We start from the raw sequence: 11,822 nt of genomic DNA, 5'->3' as shown, positions 1-11,822 counted from the left end.
TTTTGTGGCTATATTCACTGAGACTACAAAGGTGCCTCCATTTCATTTTCTCCCATTCTCTTCCTCTTCTTTTAAACTCTTATCTTTCTTCTTAAAATTAGAATGTATTGGTTCCAAGGCAAAAGAGAGGAAAGGGGTAGTCAGTTATAGTTAAGTGATTTGCTCAAAGTCACAAAGGAAAATAAGGCCACATTTGAACCCAAGGTGTCTCATCTCTAGGTCTGGCTCTCAATACACTAGAACACTTAGCTGCCTCCTCAGGTGCTGCTTAATTCTCTGCAGTTTGGTTTCTGACCTCATCATTCACCTGAAATTGCTCCCTCCAAAGTTTTTTTTTTTTAAGTGAAAATGTTTTGATACTTTTTCCAATTACATGTAATAATAATTTTTAACATTCATTTTTTCAGATTTTGAGTTCCAAATTCTCTCTTCTCTTCCCTCCTCTTTCCTTGAGAAGGCAAGCAGTTTGATATAAATTATATTGAAGAAACATACTGATATCATAGGAACTTGCCCTCCAGACAATACCCTAAATAGGGTCCCTTTTCCCAAGAACTAAAATTACCACGTCCTTATTTATGTACTGCCATATGTTATCTCAAGTCTTCAGGTTTCACTGACCTGACCTAGGTCATTGACTGACCAATGTTAAAAAGGGAACATCTGGGGCTAAGATTGATGTGTCTTCACTTTTGGCAACCCCCACCCCTAACCCCTCTATATAAACCAGGCCTATGCAATGCTCGGAGTCTTCCGCTTCTTGTGGAGACCCAAGCTATAGCTTGAATAAAATACCTCCTGTGTATTGCATTACCATGTGTGTCTCCTCCTTAGAATCTGAACCAGAACTGGACTAAACAATATATGTTCAGTCATACAAAACATTTTTGTATTAGTTATGTTGCAATAGAAAGCCTACCAAAAATCAGACAAACACCAAAACACGAAAAATAAAGAAAATTTGTAAAAGTATGCTTTGATCTGCATTCATATATTCCATCAATACTCTCTCTGGATAGCATTTTTCATAGTAAACTCTTTGGAACTGTCTTGGATTATTGTATTGCAGAGAATATAATAGCTGAATCATTCACAATTGATCATTGTACAACACTATTGTAACTGCACAATGTTCTACTGGTTCTGCTGATTTTATTTTGTATTAGTTTTTTCTTCTTTTTTAACCCTTATTTTTAAAGCACTAAATAGCAATTCTAAGACAGAAGAGGAGCAGGGGATAGGCAATTGAGGTTAAGTGACTTGCCCAGAGTCACACAGTTGGGAAGTACCTGAAACAAGATTTGAATGGAGATCCTTCTGATTCTAGGCCTGGAGCTCCCACTGTGCTACCTAGTTGCCTCTATATTAGTTCTTATAAGTCTTCATAGTTTTTTCTGAAACTTTACACATTATTTTTTATAGCACAATAGTCTTCCATCACAATCATATACCACAACTTGTTCAGTCATTCCCTAAATGATGGACATCTCCTCAATTCCCTATTCTTTGACACCACAAAAAGAACTTCTATAAATATTTTGCACATATAGGCCCTTTTTCCTCTTTGGAAAAAAATCTTTTTGGAATACAGATATTGCTGGGTTAAAAGATATATAGTGTTTTATAGTCCTTTGGGTATAATTGCAAAATGTTCTCCAGAATCATTGGACCAGTTCATAATTTTACCAACAGATTATTAGTGTCACAATTTTTCTACGTCTCCTCTAATATTTGTCATTTTCCTATTCTGTCATATTAGCCCATCTGGAAAGTGTAAGGTTGTACTCCAGAGTTAATAGTCTCTTAGCTGTCAAAACTAATGGCTTTTTCTCAAGTCAGCTTCATCCTTGTTGACTTTAAAGGCTGCAGAGAAGAAAAGGTCCCTATCCTGAGACATTAGAGAAAAACCTGAAGATTTATCACACCAAACATCAGAGATACAGGGAACCCAGTGCCAAGAGGTAGAAATCAGAATAAGGACTCAGAGGCCAGGACAAGACGAAAGCTGATGGTCCAACTGAAAAGTATTAGGAAGTATGAAGGGGAAGAATCTGGCCCAGGCACAAAGCCTCAATTGAGGAACTAGAATTAAAGTTGGAAATATAAGTAAAGCAAAGAAAACACCAAAGAATATCAGAAATTATTACAAATTTAACTCCCTAACAATTGTTAGCAAAGTCATGGATTTTCCACAAGGATTACATGAATAACTAGAAGAAATTAAGCAGGATACAAAATATGAAACAAAAAGCTTTGAAGGACAAAACAAGGTACAGGTACACAAGATCTGAAAGTTTCTACTAAAAACCAAAGGAGAAAAGAGATAATAAGGAAAAAGACTTGTACAAGAACATTCATAGCTGCACTCTTTGTGGTGGCCAAAAATTGGAAAATGAGGGGATGCCCTTCAATTTGGGGAATGGCTGAACAAATTGTGGCATATGTTGGTGATGGAATACTATTGTGCTAAAAGGAATAACAAAGTGGAGGAATTCCATGGAGACTGGAACAACCTCCAGAAAGTGATGCAGAGCGAAAGGAGTAGAACCAGGAAAACATTGTACACAGAGACTGAAACATTGTGGTACAATCGAAGGTGATGAACTTCTCCATTAGTGTCAATGCAATGTCCCTGAACATTCTGCAGGGATCTAGGAGAAAAAACACTATCCACAAGCAAAGGACAAACTGTGGGAGTAAAAACACCGAAGAAAAGCAACTGTTTGACTACAGGGGTTGAGGGGATGTGATTGAGGAGAGACTCTAAATGAACACCCTAATACAAATACCAACAACATGGAAATGGGTTCGAATCAAGGACAGATGTGATACCCAGTGGAATCGCGCCATCGGTTATGGGAGGGGTGGTGGGAGGAAAAGAAAATGATCTTTGTTTCCAAGGAACAATGTTTGAAAATGACCAAATAAAATAAAATCATGTTCAAATTGGAAAAAAAAACAAAGGAGATCTTGAAATACAATATTCTAGCCAAATTAGATAGACTTACAATAGCTAACCCTGCAAAATTGGATTTAATCTTATGGGGCAGGGGGTGGTGGGATGTGGATCATTAATGGAATAGAAGACCTTCAAGCATTTCTGATGAAAAGACTGGAAATCTGAGTGCATACCAATAATCAAAAACTAAAGTCCAGAGAAATCTAGAAAGTTAAATTTATTTGAGAAATTGAAAGAAGCTGTATGATGATGTAATGCTAAAAATAATTATATTATTTATATTTAGATATTATATAAAAATATTAGTATAGAAAGAAAAATGGAAATAGAATTCTCTACTTCTCTTAACTGGGATGTGGAAGAAATAAGGGGACTTATTTCTAAAAGGGACTTACAGGGTTACTTTTAGAAAGCTACTTCTTGTAAAAAGTAGTAGATATCAGATATAAGAAAACACATTTTAATAGATTTTTATTGATATAACATCATGTAGACTTCCCTACATTCCTTCTCTCCTTCTTTCTCCTCTTAATTATATCCCTTATAACTAAATTTAAAAAAATAAACTTTTAAAAAATAAGCAAAACTGATCAACACATTGAAAAAAAGATGATATACATTATTCCACATCCTTAGACCCAGACCTCTACAAAGGTGCAGAAGGAGGTCTCTTCTTTGAGATCAAGCTTTTTCTTTATAATTTTTCAACATTTATGTTGTTTTATTCACCACTCCTAACATTAATTTTTAAAAATTGCCTTATGGTGGTTGTTCTTTGGATTTACATTGTGGTCGTCATTATATATTTTGTTTTCCTGATTCTGCTTATGTCACTGCACCAGTCTCCTGTAGTATGTTAATGATTCTCTGTTCATTATGCTAGTGGTTTCCTATAGCACAATAATATTTCATTACATTCAGGGGTATGATGGAACCAGCTCTAATTGGCCTGCAAGAGTTAATAAATTTTCATTTGGAGCATTTACACCTTAGGAATCTTACACTACCAGTCATGGCTTGATTTGTTGTTTTGTTAATTGTTCAAAGTTAAGAGAGTGTTAATAATGCAGATTAAAAAAATATATATGCATACATTTCTTCCCTAAGAATTTGTTAAATTTACCATTTACCAACACCTTGATGGCACTCGTGTCATAATTTGTTTTGTCATTCCCTAATTGATGAGTATCTGCATTAGTTCTAGTTCTTTAATGCCACTAAAAAAAAAAATTCTGCTATTAACAAACATCTTTGGTGGATAGTGAGTCTAGTTTTGGTCAGTAATCTCCTTAAAATACATTCCTAATGATGTAATAATATCTGAGTCAAAGAGTGTAGTTTCACCCTTTTATATGCAAAGCTACTTTATTTGCATAATTCCAAACCGCATTCCAGAGAATGGTTATATCAATTCACAACTGCACCAACAATGCATAGCATGCCTGAATTTCCTCAACTTCTCTAATATTAAGTATTCCTTTATTTTGTCTTCTTTGCCAATTTCCTGGGTGTGAAGTGACCTGATCTAAATCAATCTATTACGGGGCCAGCGAGGTGGCTCCGTGGCTCCTTGGATAGAGAGCCAGGACAGATGGTAAGTTCTGGGTTCAAATGTGACCTCGGACACGTCCTGGTTGCATGACCGTGGGCAAGTCACTTAACCCCATTGCCCAGTCTTTACCTCTCTTCTGCCTTGGAACCACTACATAGTATTGATTCTAAGACAAAAGGTAAAGGTTTTAATAAAATCAATTACCTTTATTAAGTGCCTACTGTGTGCTAAGCTCTAGGGGTATAAAAAAGGGGTAAAAGACATTCCCTGCCTTCAAGGAGCTTACAATTAATGAGAGACAACACGCAAACAACTACATACAAGCAAGATAAACATAGAAAAACTCGGTGTTGATAGCAGGGATTGTCTATTGCCTTTCTCTGTATCCCTAGCAAACATAGTGTCTGGCACATGTTTGTTGACTTGATACCTTTCTAAAACGGATTTTAAGTGAAAAAAGGTCCTTGATCTGGAATCAAGAAATGTAGGTTTGACTTCTGATTCTGGTATTTATAGGGATAAATCTACCTTCATAGCGGGGTTGTTTGGATTTTACAAGAGTATTACTGCGGAGGTGGGGGAGAGGATTATGTGTGTGGGTGTGCGTGTGCGTGCGTGTGCATGCGTGTTTGGGATTATTCTCCTATAACCAAGGAACCCCACCCTGATTTTGAGAAAGGAAAACACGTAGGCAACTCTGGGCAGATAAGTCCTACGTCTGGGTCCTGGGCTAGGGGTCCAAAGCTAGAACTGGAGCAGATAGTTCAGTAGAAGACCGCAGGTTTTTAAGCATCATCTTTCCCCGTGCTTCTTGCTCTGCTTCCTTTCCTTCCGCCTTTGGGAACTTCAGAGAAAATCAGACATCTCTATTTTGCTTTTAAACTAAAGTTCGCTACATAACTTAGATTTTTTGTTGTTGTTGTTGCTGCTGTTGTTCGTTTCTCCTTTAATAGCGTTCTGGGATTTTTTAAAGGTAAGGAGAAAAAATTTCATTCTCCGTTTTCGTGGCCCGTACGGGGATCGAACCCGCGACCTTGGCGTTATTAGCACCACGCTCTAACCAACTGAGCTAACCGGCCACTGCTTGTGAGCTGGTTTCTTTGGTCTCTAATAGAAGTCTTAAGCTTTCGTAACTGGAACTTTTCGTTTTTTCTTTTTTGAAGGTATTTGTTGTTTTAAAAAATAATCTTGGTTTCCTTCAAGATTCATTCGGAAAAGAAGCCGCTACTCTGACCCGGATAATGGAAAAAAATGCTGGAGCTCAGCGTCGCTCGAGGCTGGGAAGGGAAGGAGCTTGGGAGCCCCTGCAGGAACGTGGGGAGGGAGGCAGCCTGGAACATCATCGACCCAGCTGTCGCGGCTGGAGGTCGTAAACGTCACCCGCGAGCATCACCACTTATGCTATTTTTGCATAATGTTGTGTCTAAAAAATTGTCACCTGCCTTTTCTCTGCCGAGGAGACAAATTCAAAATAGTTAAAGATTTGTAGTTAAAGACTGACATTTTTGAGAATGTGATATAATTGTCAGTCAACAAGCATTTATTAAGCACTTTATATATATATATATATATATATATATATATATATACCAGATTCAAAGAGCGAGGAGTCGGGGGGGGGGGGGGTGGAGCCGGCGTGCAAATAACTAAGTACAAACGGATGGATGGATGAATTGGGTTTTTTTGCCTTTTTTTGTATCCTCAGCATTTTAGCACAGTGACTGACACATAGTAGGGGCTTAATGAATGTTTGTTGATTGACTGGTTTGACCCTAATTCAAGACTCAAAAACTCCTGCCTGGACTGTGGAGAAAACCATTTAATCCATCTCCTTGCTTCCAGTACACCCCAGTCCATCCTTCACAAGTTTCTTCCCAAGGCACAGGACTGACCCAAAGACTCTCCTGTTCATACATCCTGGCTTCCTCTGACCACTAGGATAAAATACAAACTCCTCAGCTTGGCATTTCAGGTGCTATACAAACAAAATCTAGTCCGATACTTGTTTTTGTGCAGCCTGTGAGCTAAAAAAAAAAAAAAAATTTTTTTTTTTTACGACTTTAGCTGTGGCTAGATTTATCCCTTGGGCTGTAGTTTGATCTGTTTTAAGGACACTAAAATCCAAGGAAGACATGTCTTGTCAATCATGTTCCCTTTGTTCCTCCTAGAAAAAGGAATTATTTTGTCTGTTTCTTTTTCCTTCAATTCATTTATGAAACTTTTTAACTTAAATCTTTTCTCCAGGGAGTTAAGAGAAAAAGGATTCCATGACACTCTCACCTGGGGCTAATAAAAATTAGATAGGGTTCCTCTAAATTCAGGGTTAGGGTATTGTCACCAGGTTAAAAAACAAACAAACAACTTTGGGGTTCAGTGGCAGAAAGGTGCTTGAGGTATCAACGCTATTTTTTCACATAGCACCATAGAATATCCTTCAAAAGTCAATCCCAGCCAGCCTTCAAGAACAAGGGCAAGGGGCAGCAAGGTGGCTCAGTGGATTGAGAGCTAGACCCAGAAATAGGAGGTCCTGAGTTCAAATGACCTTCCTAGCTCTGTGTTCCTGGGCAAGTCACTTAACCCCCATAGCCTATACACAGTATTGAGTCTAAGATGGAAGATGAGGGTCTAAAAACAAAACAAACCAACTAACCAACCTAGTTCATATGATTCCCTTCTAATCCTCCCCATGGGATGTATACTTTCTTGAAATTCTCATAACCTCTTGTGTCTGTTGGTAATGCACTTTCTCTTTTGTATCAAGTCTTTCTGCATATACATTTAGAACAAAGAGTTACTCTTGTATGGACTCTGTTCCCTGTCCCCTTCCCTCCTCCTCTCCCCCCATCTACTCCTTGTTGAAGGTCTTTGAGAAACTATCCATACTCTGAGAGAAGAATGGAGAGCTGGAAAGACAAAAAGAAAGACTACTAGAGTAATGTTATGAAACCTAAGAGATGCTTTGGGAGGGGCTGATAGGAATAGGGGCATGCCGTTCAGGATAAGGGGAATTGTGGGAATAAGCAGCTACCTACTTGTTCTAAACTGTCTTAGAAAGGGAGGGAAAAAGACATCAATTTGAAAAAGAAAAATAAAAAACAATTAAGGAGAGTTTCCTTGACTAAAAGAGACCTTTTGGGAGCAGTGTGGCATTATAGAGTGTGGGTATAAAATAGACATTTTAAATATACCAGAGGTACTGAAGGCCTCGGAAACACAGCAGAGGCTTCTAGGGTAATCCCTCGAACCTAGCTGCTTAAGAGCTCCCTGGATTTTTAGTAGGAGAGTAAAAAATTAGGGTCATTTGTTAAGCACCTATTATGAGCAAGACACCAGGCTAAGCTGAGATACAGGGAAATACAGAAGTCTCTGTCCCTCCAGGAGCTCATAATCTAATAGAGGAACACAGCAAGCAAACATGTACAAACAAGCTATATACAGGATAAATAGGAAACAGCAGAAGGAAAGCATTAAAATTGAGATAAGAAAAGGCTAGTACTAGAAGCTAAGATTTTTATCTGAGAAGTGAAAGAAGCCAAGGAAGTCATTAGGCAGAGATGCATTCTAGGAAAGGGATAGCCAGAGAAAATTCTTGGACCGGAGTGGAGCACTCGGAAGGTCAGATGTTAAGAAAGTATAAGGTTGTATTGGCAAGATGTGGGAATGAAGAATGGGGGAAGTGGCATAGGTTTTAACAGACTTAATACCAAACAGAGAGAGCATTTTTATTTGATTTGATTGTATTTGATATTGTATTTGATACTGGAGGTGATAGGGAGCCACTGGAGTTTATTGATCAAGGGAGTGACATGCATTTTAGGAAAATCATTTTGGTGGCAGAGTGGAGGATGCATTGGAGTGGGGAGAGACTTAAGACAGGCAGACACACCAGCAGACTTTTGTAGTAGTCCAAGTGTTAGGACATAGGGTTGTACCAGAGTGGTAGTAGTGTCAGAGGAGAGTATTTGAGAGATATTGCAAGCAAGAGGAGCAGTGAGATAGAACTGAGGACACTAACATTAAAAAAAGGACTCCACAAATCTCAGAAAGGAAGGACAACAACCATATTCTGGCTCATATTCTGGCTGTTTCTTTTACTTAGTTGCCAGAGCCCTAGAACCAGATGGCAGGACCTTGGAAATATTGCTCCAATCATAGTAACCAGTAGTAATTACTCTCTCTAATAATTTTGGAGAATTTTCATGTAAAAGGTGCTTTATAGTATTCATATAATTCTTGTGTGTCTTGGTAGGTGGGTTCCCAAGTATTTTATACATTTCATAATTATTTTGAACTTAATTTTTCTTCCTGTTCTCTTATTTTGTTGATAATACATAGGACAGAGAATGATTGACATAACCTACTATTTTGCTATTTATTGTTTTAACTAAATTTTAGTTGAATCTCTGTTGTTCTTCAAGTAGATTATCCTGACATGTAAAATAAGATTATCATGACATCATGACACTTATTCCATAAATTTCATATCTTTATGTTATTGCTATAATAAACATTTCTAGTACTACATCAGATAATGATGGTGGTAACAGACATTTTTGCTTTGCCCCTTATCTTACTGGAAAGCCTTAAAAGATATTGTTTGCTCCTGGTTTTTATTGATATGGTTTATGATATTGGGGGAAAACACTTATTTATATTATTTTAATTTTTCAAGAAAAAAACAGAAGGAAATTTTCTTTAATATTACAGTACTGGAGGAAAGGGACATCTTCACTTTGTGACAGTATCATAGGTTATGCTCTTCCCACTGTCACTAAGCATGATGTACAAGGTCTTCTGGGCTTTCTGCTTCTCCAAAGCCACTGTAAAGAGAGAACTATCACTAGAACCAATTTTCTTTGAGAGCTTCCTCATCAAGCTTCTTCATTTGTCACTCAAGTCTTCATTTTGCCTAAGACCTTTCCTTGAAACCAGTGGGTCTGCTGCCAAAAGGCTTCCATGGATGTGAGCTTTCTCCCCATCAGGTCCACATAATAAATCTGGACATCAGGCTTGTAGCTGTCTTTCTCCTTGAAATTCTGCATAAAGCCTAGATACTATTCCCTCCAACTGTACTTGTCTTCAACAGTCATCTTGTCCTTGAGGCAGTATGCGGCAGAAGGCAGAGACTTGTTGGGAGCCTTCACCCAAGTCACTTTCTACATCTCTGTCTCTAGCAGCCCTTTGCAGGCCAGTCTCTCTACTCACAATGGGCTTTTCATCTAGAATGGTAATGGAAGCAAAGATATTCTGTTGCTGCTTTTCTATCCAGGTTGATATTGCCTTAGCTGATATTCTCCTTTCCACAGGATTCTGAGTTACTATTGGCAGACCTTATTTCATTTCAAAGTCCATGAGCACTTCTTGGTCCTCCTCTCAGTTGCCAGCTAGCAAGTGGGAATCTCCCATAAGGTGGCACTGAACACAATAGCCCTTTTGTGCTCTATCCTCTTTGGCTGTGTTTCTCACAATCTCAATTACCTTCTCATCACTGTTTTTGAGCTGCCGCAGTTTCAGCCTATACCCCTTCTCTGATTGCTTCTGCAATTCAGCCTCCGCTTCATCCTCCTCTGGGATATCTGAGGAGCCCGACAGTCTCCTGTGCTCTGGCCTCTTCATCAACAATGATGCCCACAATTTCTACTCAAGTGTTCCCCTACCTGACTGGAGGAGCTGGTAAGGGGCTTCCTCCCTAACCTCAAAGACTCCACAAAGGCCCCTCCTTTGTAACCTGGAGCCAAAGTCTCCCTTGCTTGAATCACAACTTCCTCCTCCTTCTTTTGGATTTTCTTTACCCTCCCTTTACTCTACTTGAAGGTCACCTCTCCTGTGGTATGAGGTACTCTGAGGCAAGCTGGGATCCACTTGATGCCTTAGGTTGATCTGGATTTCCTTCAGCTCCAGTTTTTGGGTGCCATTAGCTGCCCCACTCTGACTGAGCCTGAGTGTAATGGCTCCCCTTTCAGCTCTACTTCATACTTAGTCAAAATGCATAGAGGCTTAAATGCTATCATTTCATCCTCTTCGTTGTTGGGTCTGTAATCCGGCTTCATGTGCAGAAATTCCACTTTCTTTTCTGCCCACTCTTTGTCAACAAGCTTCAAGTTTACCAACACAGCCTTCTCCTCCTGCAGCACACCTTGAAGGCTCTTGAGGGTAAGGATCAAGGTCTCCCCCTCCCAGAAGAAGTTCATTTTGGGTTGCATGATTACCCCGGCAACTCGAAAGCACTATTCGGGTCCTTCCACCTTTGTTCAAACTCCTCTTTCACCAAGCTTTGCTCTCCCAAATTTTGGTCCATCTTCTCCAACAGCTTAACCGTTTTTCTTGGCCAAATTCTTGCTGCCTCTTCTCCATCTGTACAGCTGTGCTGTCTAACCTCGGATCCTATTCCCCAGCTTTTGGTTGAGATACTTCTCAGCTTCCCCCAGCTTCTCCAGCAGTTCCTTACACTGCCGAATGGCCATGGGGGTGGATCACTATGGCCAACACTGGCTCCTCCTTATTGCCTGCCTTCTTGATAGCATTTACCTCCAAAGGCTTGAGGCCCCAACTTTGCATGGAGTTCATTGGTCTCCTCCAGGGTAAAAGATAAGGCATTTCCAGAGTTGATTTTGGAGTGGATGGCAATCCCGCTTCTTCCACTCGCAAGCTCAGCCTTGCTGCTCTTGAGCCCCCATGCGCCGGTGTTGTGGGCCTCAACCTCGCTCACAGGTGGCTGCTTCACCTCTTGGCTCTGCATTTCTGTCCTGGCCCCATCGCTCTTTCTTCCCATAGTACTTCTTCTAGAAACCCGTAGAGGCTCTACCCCCACAGAATCTCCTCCGCTGTCATTGCCAGAGCCTAATGAAGTATGAGTGCTCTTCCGGGGTATAGGTCATACTTCGGAGCCGGTTGCCGGAAATCAATAGAAGCTGTTTCCTTTGTGTTCTGGTCTTCTGTCTCAACATCCGACTGGAAACAAGGACTGAGGCTTCCGGCATCTTAGCCTGCTTTCTCCATCGTGTTTCCACTATGCTTTTTAATATGTTAAAAAAAAAATAGAAATGCAATCCTATTTTTAAGAGCCTTTACTGTATCAATTGCTTTATTATTATACAGTCTTTGTTATTTGTTAAATAATTGGGGCTCTTGTTTTTATAGTTTCTGATATGGAAACAACTGCATTCTTAGTACAAATCTAACCTAATCTTAATATATAATCTTTTAATCTATGTTTCTGGATCCTTTTTGGTAATATATTAATCAACATTTTTGCATCAGTATTCATTAGAGATTGTTCATAGTTTTTTTTCTCTGCTTTGTCCTTCCATG

The 11,822-nt window shown here is 39.3% G+C and overlaps 1 non-coding gene and 1 pseudogene across 1 annotated transcript; both read right to left on the bottom strand.

The window, feature by feature from the left end:
* Positions 1 to 5,516: 5,516 nt before the first annotated feature.
* Positions 5,517 to 5,590, bottom strand: TRNAI-AAU (transfer RNA isoleucine (anticodon AAU)). The gene has a single exon. It is a non-coding gene; the product is annotated as a tRNA-Ile (tRNA).
* A 2,502-nt stretch (positions 5,591 to 8,092) lies between these two features.
* On the bottom strand, positions 8,093 to 11,397 carry LOC100021872 (U4/U6.U5 tri-snRNP-associated protein 1-like; annotated as a pseudogene).
* Between the last annotated feature and the right edge of the window lie 425 nt (positions 11,398 to 11,822).

Source organism: Monodelphis domestica, chromosome 1 (assembly GCF_027887165.1).
Source record: "Monodelphis domestica isolate mMonDom1 chromosome 1, mMonDom1.pri, whole genome shotgun sequence".
NCBI lineage: Eukaryota > Metazoa > Chordata > Mammalia > Didelphimorphia > Didelphidae > Monodelphis > Monodelphis domestica.
The sequence above is the reverse complement of the archived record's forward strand: the minus strand, read 5'-3'. Positions and strand labels throughout refer to the sequence as shown.